We start from the raw sequence: 10,337 nt of genomic DNA on the forward strand, positions 1-10,337 counted from the left end.
CCAGACTGTCTCCTGTGAACTACTCGTGAATTATGGAGTCTGTCCAGCTCGGCTCACTCTGTGTGTGTGTGTAACAAAACAGGCATGTGCACACAGAGCTTCGTGTGCACTCAGGGATTTATGTCAGACACATGTAGCTGTTTGTTTTTTTTTACTTTGGCTTCCAAATAAAATTTACATGAATGCGGCAAATTCTTGAGATGTCTTGCACGCTTATCTTCCAGCTTTTTTGTGTGTTTTTTTCTTCTATCATGAGAGTAAAAAAATGCAAATGATAAAAACGACTCAGATTTATATTCATACTTACGATGCATAATTAATAGCATCAAACAGTGGGGAGCAAATGGTTTATGTAAGTTAACCTTGGGGATCCTTCCAATACATTCTTTTCGATCCATAACAGAACAGATGCTCAAGGAATGCAGACACGCGGCAAATACGAGGGAGAAGAAGAACATTACCCAGCAAGGAGCAATCGTTTTCTTCTTCTTCTTCTTCTTCTTCTTCTTCTTCTTCTTCTTCTTCTTCTTCTTCTTCTGCAGGGAGGGCTTCATTTTGATCCCAAAAGGAATCTGAATTTAAAGTCTGACTTCAAGACAACTACTGGAACTTCACTGGTGACACACACACACACACACACACACACACACACACACACACACACACACACACACACACACACACACACACACACACACACACAGGCAGAGTGTTGTGTTATCAGTCAGGAAAAAAGAAGGAGCTCTGAAAGCAGAGTTATGTGTAAGTTTTTGATGCCAGCATGCTAATGAATCTTCAGATAATGCTGCCTATCCTTCTTCTTGCCAGTCAGATTTAAATAAATGAAGATGTGAGCTGGTGCATTTAAAAAAAATCACCAAAATGCAGGAAATGATGTGTCCGGTGCTTAAATCTGCCCCCTGGATCCAAATGCTCAAACCACAACCCACGCCCACGGTATTGCCATCATTAGGCTGTAGCTGAAGGACGCTTTAATCTAGTCTCATACTCTTGATCTGAAGAGTTTGTAGAGATGTAAAGAACTGTCATCAAACATAATTTTTTCCCTCTAGATGCTTTTTTTTAATCACTTGATGGAAACTAATGATGAAGATTGTGTGTAATCTTCAGAAGGCCCAGTAAAGTGACCATGTGCTTAGACTGTTTTACAACTAGGAAAGAATAAACCTCAGCTGAGCATTAAAGTGTAGTTAAGCTTGTAGCAAATCATTAAATCTGGCCTTCATCTTAAACGGTGTCATAAGAGCGGGCCTAGTTGTCACGAGTGGACTTTTTAGCCAGTTTGCCCCTGTTGTGCTAATACTGTCATACAAATATAGCTAACAATAATATGCTCGCACTGCATGGGCAGTGTGTTTGGGATTAGCCTTTGTCAATTAGACTCTTTCCAGATGGTATTGTATGGTGGAACGAAATCTGACTTTTCTGTTTTTATAATTTCAACAATTTTGACAAGATCTCCAACACCACTGGCTGAAATGGAGCGCCAACCATGACTGCGGTTCCACCGTGCTATAGACACTCACTGTTGTACCTCTCTTCTGACTTCCTCCGTACATACTGAAAATGAATTGAACCATACGTTTTAAATTTGGATTAATCACTCCATCAAACCTGTTTCCACTGATTTTCACTCCTGTTCTTGTGTAATTTGGCATACATCAACCTTTCCCCTCTGCTTCCCTTCCTTAAGAACGGCTTGTTGGCAGCCACCTTTCCACCGAGACAATTTCCAAACAGTAGATGGATCAAGTGAAGGAGCAGATCCATCTCTCAGGTTCTGTATCACATCTTTGCTGGAATTTTCCCTATTTTTTAAGGACCCTCCAAGGGTTAAGGACTTTCAGATACCGTTCACCATAGATACTTTTGTAGGGCTTACACATCTTCTTTTGTCTTTGGCCTGTACTGTTTCCTCAAAATTTTAAGAACACTGCACATCATGCTGAGATATGCCAAGTTTTAGACTAATACCTGCCTGGGAATCACCCTGTTGGTTTAAAAATAAATGTTTTATTCCTGTCAAACTGTGTTATCTTTGGCATTTTTTGCAGTTTGCTATTATGTGTAGGCAAAACACTGATCCATCCCTTGAGGTAGATGCCTTTTTATGCTTGAATGATTCATAGGTCAGTTTTAAGTGGCTTACCAAATAAGGTATAAGTAAAAGGACAAGACTTCACATTTACAAGAAAGTGTGGCCCCTATATATAAAGAAAAGCCCGGTAGCTCAAGACTGTTACATACTGTAGCTTTCTGAAAGTAAAACCTAAAGGACGAGCATAGTTTTAGAGCTGTTAGCATTAGCTTAATCTTAGCTTAACAGAAAGTCACAGTACCCAGCAATAAATAGACTAAATATAATAATAAAAACATATATTTTTCTAGCATTTGTCCTTAAATAGCTAAAGGTTGTAGCTTTGCATGGTAAGTAATACTAGAACTTGTTTTTTGTTAGTTTTGTTTTTTTCAAACTTAGCTAAGCTAACAGGCTAACAGAGCTGTAGCTATGGCAGCTGTGGTCGCCATTTTTCCTCATCCCATTCTTGGCAAGAGAGTATGTCTCTAAATACAATTTCTATTTCATTTCTCAACTGGGGTCTGTGGGTCCCAGCGGAAACATTAGCAGAACTGTTGCAAAGGCGCTGAGTAAACACACAAATGTCACTTTTTTTCTCCCCAGGACCGAAAAACCTGTAGATAATCTATTTTCTTTAAGGCTGCTGATGTGAGAAAAAAACAGAAAATAATCTGTCAACAAATGTTGGGAGACGACACTGACAGATAATGAGGGGGAAAACAATCAGGAAAAGACGTCGCCCGAAGAGATCGCACATAATTCTGCATATATTTGAATATCTGTCATTGTCTGTCTGAGCTTGTTTGCTAACAAGACCAAAATAAAGAGCTCAGAGGCCTCAAGAGCACCGCTGAAACAAGACATGAAACAGAGCAGGAGGGGCATTTTGCTTCATTGATTGGAGAAGTAATGATACATGATTATGTTCAGACAGGGATCTGGCTGTTAGCTGGCGCTTAAGGGCACGAGCACTGCTGGGCTTTTCACAAACTGCTGTCAGCGTGTGGTTGTGTGCACCACTGATTGATTATGAATCGGTGTTCTGTTTGGGGCGCTTGACGTGTTTGTCTCACAAAAACAGCTCCTGAATCAACTCTCGGAGCTGTCAATGCTCCGGGTTAGGGCACGGGGCTCTGCCAAACGCCCGCCGCACTCCCTCCGTCTCCCGAACTTCCCGAGATAATGAGTGGAAATCTGTCAGTTATTTTATAGGATGTTCAAAATGACTACAACTTCAGTGGGAGATTTCAGGATCGCAGGTAATCTAAGCCGCCGAAATTGTGAAATAATGAGCGCTCACGCAGAGAGTGAGGCAATACACAGCAAAAACTAATTAAGAACAATTTCATTTTAGTGGGTACAGACAGTTTTTCAGCAGAAGTCTTTTTCCTTCAGAATTATTCACAGGAGGCGTTATTGATGATTCGCCACATTCGGCAATTTTCCCACCATTCTCCTCCTCCATTATTCATCCACCTCTACTTTTTAATCTCCTGTGAGCTGACTCAGAACTCCACTTCCATTTGCAGACTGTTCCTCCTCTATGCTCATGTCTGTAGCATTGATTAAATGGACCCCAGTGGGCTGGGGGATTACATTGGGGTCTATTTGAAATGGCATTTCCACAGTGTTTTTCCATTACTGAGCATACTATTGGAATTTAGATAAACTGGGTCCTGGTAGGCTATGTTGATTTCTGAGTTTATTCGTCTGGTCCACATGGGGTCCATTTGCTGCAATTTAACAATTACTGGCTTTGGCGTGCTTACTAATTTTCTGTGTTCACATCCCTCAGCAGCCTAGAGCGCAGCCAACCGGGCTCCCACAGGAAGGCAGAGGAGAGGACGGGGGGAATAGCGGAGGCAGAAAATGAATACAGACAATTGTTTTTCATCAGCTGAGATGGAGCAGGGACACGATCAAACGGGACTGAGACAAATTAGATAACAGAGGAAGGAGACTGAAAGACAGCCGTGCCTGCTGTTCCCATCACTGCTCTGTCTTGTAAACGTATTTGTAGTTTTAACCATGAGCTGGCTCTTAATGATGTTTTTTTTTTGTTGTGCCCCCTCTCCCCTCCCCATAGCTTCAGCTGGAGAAGCAGGTTTCACTATTTGCAGCCATATCTGGTCAGAGTGGCGGTTCCCCGCGTGAGTTCGCGGCCTTTAAATCTCCATTTTTGTGTTTACTCACTAAATGCAAATGCCTTAAGGAGAGCCCTTTCATCGCAGAATTAACTTTCTGGTCATACTACAACCCTGAGTTGACAGAAGTTAAGAAATGTGACATTCGGAGGCTTTTTCTACATCTATTATTAACACCAGTGTTCTGGATCTAGGAAACCTCGGGGCGTTTGGCCTCTTTGTCATATATGATTTTCCCTGACAAGTGTCCAGGTAAGCGCTGTCTGCCACACTCTCCTGCAAGCTCCTCCGCCCCCATAGGTGGAGTAATTGGTGTCAGACAGTTTTGCTTCTTACACTTCTCATTTGGAGGGGAAAAAAAGAAAACCTGCCTGGCTTGGCAGTCATTCCAGCTAAAGGGCCACACTTTAACAGCATTTCATCACCCGTCGTGGACTGCAAACTGATTTCAGTCAGGCGGCAGCATCCTCCACTCTTCAGGTTCTGCTCAAGCATGAAAATCACCTACGAGCTGAGCAGCTTACTGCTGCAGGAAACCAGTGCAAAACTCTACTACTTACTCTAAATCCTGGACACCTGATGAACAGGTCGACTCCCAAAATGCTCCAGAAATTTCCAGTATCATCAGTCCCATGGGTTTGTTTTGGTCACTGTGAGAGCACTGATGAATATTTCCGGTAAAATTAATAAAATATCACAACGACTGATAATCAAAATCCTTGACAGACAATATGAAAGGTGTTGCTCATACCAATTAACGTACGGAGAAGGCTCAACTCAATCATTATTACTGTGCGTTTCTAAATCATCCATTTTTACTGCACCGTTTAGCTGTATTTAGGGAAGCTGCTCATTACCTGCTGGCCGCACATCCAGACATAGATGCTAGCTGGTGAACTGCGGAGTATTTAGCAGGTAATGAGTCTGATATTTCCCTTGAGAGTTTGGGCGAGATCAAGAACACAGCAGAAAGCTAAATATTGCACACAAACAAGATTTCAAATGAAGTGGAGAAGCATCTTGTGATGGGACCACAGCACCTGCAGTGCTGGAGATTTCTCAGTCTCCCGTGTTATGTGATTGTGGGCCACATAGTAAAAGATAAATGATACCTCATATTGGAAGTTAAAAATGAGACTATCCAAATTAAAAAGAATGCAGCAGTGGGCCCCTTAATGGGGAGCTGGGTTGAGTGAGTAACTAAACCCAGCACCCAATGGGCACCCAAGCCCATTTACTGTGTTTTCCTCTTGTTCTGCCTCAATAAAGGCTAAAAAGCTCTTAATAAGAAGTAAATAGCCTCCTTAGCTTGGTTTTTCCTGGCACCCTTACTCAGTACTAACGGATCAAGCCATTCCCATCCTCCAACCTGACCTTCACTTTGATCTTACCTAAGCACCTGTACACTTTTATTATCGGCACAGGTCTACAAACAGCAGGGAGCAGTGAACCTGAAAGTGTAACTGCTTCCTCATCTTGTGTGACTGTGTGTAAACTCACGCTGAAAACCGTCTCCTGATGAACGATCTCACAGTAACACAGCGAGAACCTTTCAACAGCAGGATGTGTTTTGTTTACTTGAGACTTTTTCCAGGACTGTGCTCAGTATTTTAATCACAGGGCAGTCAGCTCAGTCGCCTCCGCGTTACCTGAATGAACAGCAACCGAAAGCGACTTAACAAGTATTTAGATGCACACACACACACTGAAGTGCAGAATATTTCATATATATATATAGAACATGGAGACGTCTCACAGAGTCTGCAGCTAACTGAGCATTTTAGGTTCTTTTAGTGACTGGTTTTGGTTTTCTGGCATGCTTTCCTGCATGTTTCAGCCTCCTACTGCAAACTACTGCATGATGACTTCCCAGCTCCAAGACAGACACAGTTGGCAACTAGCTCAGGAAAAAGCCCGTTGACATCAGGAGTCGGTTGCAGGACCAAAACAGAGACAAAAGGTGACTGAATATGACTTTACATTGCAGGGATGACTGCAGGGATGTACTGTAACTGCAGGAGTGTGAAAAGCAGCTGTTTGCTAACACGTTGCTGCTGAAAGCCTACCACTTAAAAGAAATCTATTTTTTCCTGTTTTTGAAAATTAAATTGAAACATCTCCCTCTGAGATTGACTGAAAAGGAAGCATAGAAGACTATAATTGATGCTCAAGTAGCATTAAATTGTAGAGGATATGTCTTTACAGCACTGTTTTTATTCATTTCCTGATCTAATACCAGATGTTGTTCATGTCGTTCATCATTTCAAACTGTAAAACTAAACTTTTTGTTGACTGACGAGTCTTTTTCTGCATTTTCTCTCAAACTTCGACATAGTTTGTTCCCACATAATACTCCAACTTCCTCTTCTAACGGTTGAAGCTGTCCATCAGACACTCCTATCCCCTGAAGACCCACATAGCATGACCTCATGAGCCTCGGCTCGGAGCAAAAAAAAGCAAAAAAAGCAGAAAAGTCAATTTTGGGTCGAAGGCTCTGAGAAACCTTTTCATAATGAGGTCAGGGTGATGCTGCGTGCCCTGTGAGTGTGTGAGTGTGTGAGTCAAACCGAGCGCCCGGAGTCAAGTTTAGCTCGTGCTTGAGCCATATAGCTGAGACCCTCGGGGGGCTGCATGCTGCTCCAACTGTCGGGCAGTAACAGTGAAAAAACAACCCACAAAAAAACCAGCCTTACTTAAAGGTAGTGGTGATGACGATGAGCACTTGTGACCGTCTCCTCCCTTCAACCCCCTCCACTCCTTCTCACCCGTGCCTGGTGGTGTCACGGAGCAAGAGGCAGGGAGGAAAGCCTCATTGCTACACAGACCGAGGTTTGGGTTGGGGACTCAGTAATTCCATGTGGCATGAGAATACATGAAAAATATTACATCATGATGCAACCTGCTGTATGCTCCAGTAGGTATCTGCCTTATGCCTTCAGGGTGGGACCATTCACACAGAACGTGAGTGCCTCCTAGTGCCCGAAAGTTGAAGTGCAATTACAGAAAAAGAAACCCCTGTTTATTCTGAGCAGGTCTTTCAGAGCTAAGCCTTTTCACAGTCGAAAAATTGCCATGAAATAACAACTTTGGATACTAAGCCCCACTTGATTTTTTTGAGTATTGTCACACTGTGACTTTCCAAGGTTCCAGTTTAGTTTGTTTTTTCCATCAACAGTCACAGAGATATGATTTTACGCATGCAACGATGCATAAACGATCAGCAGCACAGGCCTGCAGCTAATATGAAGGATCCTGAATTTATTGGGTTTTCTGTTCAGTTTTGGAAATGGAGACATTTATACAGACAGAAAGAGGCGTGAGCTTTCTACAAGTGCACAAACACGGCACTGGGCTGGCATTTTACAGGACGAAGATACGAATCGCATAAAATAAGCAGAATTTTCCACTAGAATGACGTGAAAGCAGAGGATGTATAGAGTCACGATAAAAAAAAAATAAAAGTTGAACTTAACCTCAGGGGAAGCTGAGTGCAGTGGGGTCGAGGTGCTGACCGGGAACTGCAGGATTGTTGTATTATGTCTTGGCCGGGGATTATAGATGTCACTCTTCACCATGTTTCCCGTCCTCTCTCCACATTTCTGCTGTCCAGCTAAGAAAGCAGTGCTGCCAGAGTACTTACTGACTAACAGCATTTTTTCTAAACGTCTTCACAAAATGATTTATACAATGGAATAATGGAACTGGAGGCCACCTGTGCAGATGCTTCGATTTTGCATTTGTTTCACATTTACTGCAAAATCTTCTAATTGCAAAGAATGAGTTTCAGAGAAATGTTGGCGATAGATCAACATGCAGAAAAAGAGGCGACGCTTGTATTTGTTTAATGAGGAAGAAAGCATCCTTTGGTTCAAGATCCTTCACAATAAAAGCGTGCCACTTTTGGAACATACTTCAGTAAAGATATACAGATTCAGTGACTCTCAGCATTCCTTTGCATGTAGTCACAAAACTTTATTATCCAGCGGCTATACGCTTGCCTTTCCCCTGCTTTTTCTTTCTTTCTGATGTTGTAAGATCTAATTAAACACCAGACCAGGTGACACCAGTTGAAAATTATCCATTTGGCTAAATCTGGCACACTTAGACTAATGCAATTATCCCTAAAAATGATACAAATCAAACACTAAATATCAGCTTAATTTGAGTGTCTGGAAAATGTGCATGAATTTATGGAGATATTAGTATTTGTTTGCCTCCTTATTTGCTTTAATGACAGCTCCACTCGAGCTGCAGGGACTCTGCAAGTTTATTCAACCCTCATTACCCACATTATCTCATTGGACAATGTTTCAAAGAGTCTGCTCGTCTTCCTCTTCCTTAAAGTGCCCCCAGAAATGTTCAGTCACGCTGAGGTCACGAGACTCTGGAGGAAAATCTCAGGCTGTCTCCACTCCTGGGTCCTCTTTGGTCCTCAAGTAGTTCTTGGAAATATTTACTTTACTCATTATCTTGCTCCAGTATTAATCTCTCTATAAAGACTCAAACCAGAGGGTGGAGGCTGTCTCTGAAAGATGGAGTAGCAAACCCCACCCCAGGAGCCACATTTCAGTGGTTCTGATACATACTCAAAAAGCTCCAGTGTTAAATGAAGCTTTAGAAACCTTCACTTCACTGTGAAAGCCCCTCACCCCACTCCCATGCATTTGAATTCGTTTGACTGTTTTTCATTGCTGTTTGTTTCTCTCTGTCTGGTCAGTAAAGTTCCTCCATAGAAACTGGAAGCACAGCCATATTTATAAGAAGTCCTAAATGGAATCTGCATGTTCTCCTCCTGCTTGCAAGGATCGTCTCCCACCTGTGTTGACACTCTTGCAAACATATTAATCTCAAGAGTTTCACTTTACTTTAATAAATAAAGCTTCAAAAACAAGCCGTAATGTTATATGATGGCTGGATTTGAAGACTGCTGAACCCTGATCCGAGAAGTTTGCAGAAGAATGCCGAGCTTTTTCTAAAAAGAAGATTTTTGCAATATGATGGAGCAAAGTGTAGATTAACCCTGTAGTTACCCGAGCTGTAGCATTTTACCATATTAACCAGAGTTCTGTCTTATCCAATTTTCTCCTGTTGGCAACGGGAAATGCGTTTGGCTGTTCCCCACACTGTGATTATTTGTAATGATGTCAGCACATAGTTTATCATGCTGTTGTTTATCCCGAGCTTTTACAATGCTGCTCTAGCACAGATGGGAGCGGGCAGGCCCACAAACGGCCCGGTCGTCTCTCTCTTATAAGTGATCCTGGACAGACCTTTGAAGAATTCCTTTACAGTCCTTAGAGTGTTTGACAATGCTGCCAGTGATATCGCTGGCACCATTGCTATGTACTATAAACTGTATATAAACTGCAGCTGAGCCTAAAAAAAAGCCTACACCCAAGTTTGGGGAGGCAGTGCTGCAGCTGTCCTTTCCATTAAGTCAGCAGCGATGACATAAAGTCTAACAACCTCTGCAGAAGAGGGGATAAACATAATTATGGATTACACCGTTCTGAGCTGTTGACGCAGACAGATATCTGAACCGCACCACCAGTCTCGCCCCACCGAGTCATTTATCTCCAGCATTTATCCTGAGCGATGCCGGGGTTACGTGAGGTCAGCCTGGAATCGGCCTGTTCACTGTCACACAGTTTTCTTCCTCCGACGTGTTCTTCGCTGGTTTCTCTCAGCTTAATGAGCCAGCAGCGAATTTATTTAACTGTCAGACGAGCAGCCCCATCAGCTTGAAAGCGGACGCATTATTTATAATATGCCTGTTATTGTTGTTGTTGTTGGGCTGACGTGCAGCATTCGCGTTGTTGCTGTTTTTCAGCGAGCCTCACGATCGCCGGGCGGCCTTTTTTATGAAACATTTACACACTACAAAGTGCTTCTCGTCATGTAAGCAGATGTGAGCTGTGCTTTGAGAGAAGTGAAAAAGGAAACCAGTAAAACCAGTACCCGGAGATTCTCACGAAGAGGAAAGCTTTCGTCACTTCCCTGGAACTTCCCTCCTAGTCTTATGTACCAGTCTATAAATAATACTTTTGGGTCAACATGGTAATGTTTGCTATGAAACCGGTAGCGTTGAGTGA

This window comes from Simochromis diagramma, unplaced genomic scaffold (genome assembly GCF_900408965.1).
Source record: "Simochromis diagramma unplaced genomic scaffold, fSimDia1.1 OVJJ01000205.1, whole genome shotgun sequence".
Classification (NCBI taxonomy): domain Eukaryota; kingdom Metazoa; phylum Chordata; class Actinopteri; order Cichliformes; family Cichlidae; genus Simochromis; species Simochromis diagramma.